This window comes from Tupaia chinensis, unplaced genomic scaffold (assembly GCF_000334495.1).
Source record: "Tupaia chinensis unplaced genomic scaffold, TupChi_1.0 Scaffold000048_1, whole genome shotgun sequence".
NCBI lineage: Eukaryota > Metazoa > Chordata > Mammalia > Scandentia > Tupaiidae > Tupaia > Tupaia belangeri.
The window spans coordinates 6528315-6528633 of NW_006159506.1; the positions used below are offsets into that span (position 1 = coordinate 6528315).

At 64.3% G+C, this 319-nt stretch overlaps 1 protein-coding gene across 1 annotated transcript in view; it reads right to left on the minus strand.

The window, feature by feature from the left end:
* RREB1 (ras responsive element binding protein 1) overlaps positions 1-319 on the minus strand; it is a 169695-nt gene that overhangs the window by 169172 nt on the left and 204 nt on the right. The window contains 1 exon segment of the mRNA XM_006141235.3: positions 174-254. The gene's annotated coding sequence lies outside the window, so the exon portion shown is untranslated.

Sequence of the window (319 nt, forward strand, 5' to 3'; positions counted from 1 at the left end):
GCGGGGGGGCGCGCGGGTCCTGCGGGGGACGCCGAGTGGCTCCGGCACAGCGCGCTCTGCAGACTTCGCCCTCCCCATCCCCAAAAGTTCTTTAAAAGGTCACTCCGGCTGTGCCCTAGACATCTCGCTGCCACCCAAGGACCGCGGGGCCGGAACCCGGGGCGCGTACTTACGGCCGGCCAGGGCGCTGGGCTCCCAGGCATGATGCGGTGGGGACCGGTGGGCTTCGAGGAGAGAACGAGGAGAGATGCAAACTTGTTCCGGAAAAGGAATCAAAATGGCGTTTCTGGATGGGCAAAGTTCATCAACTCCCCACTCA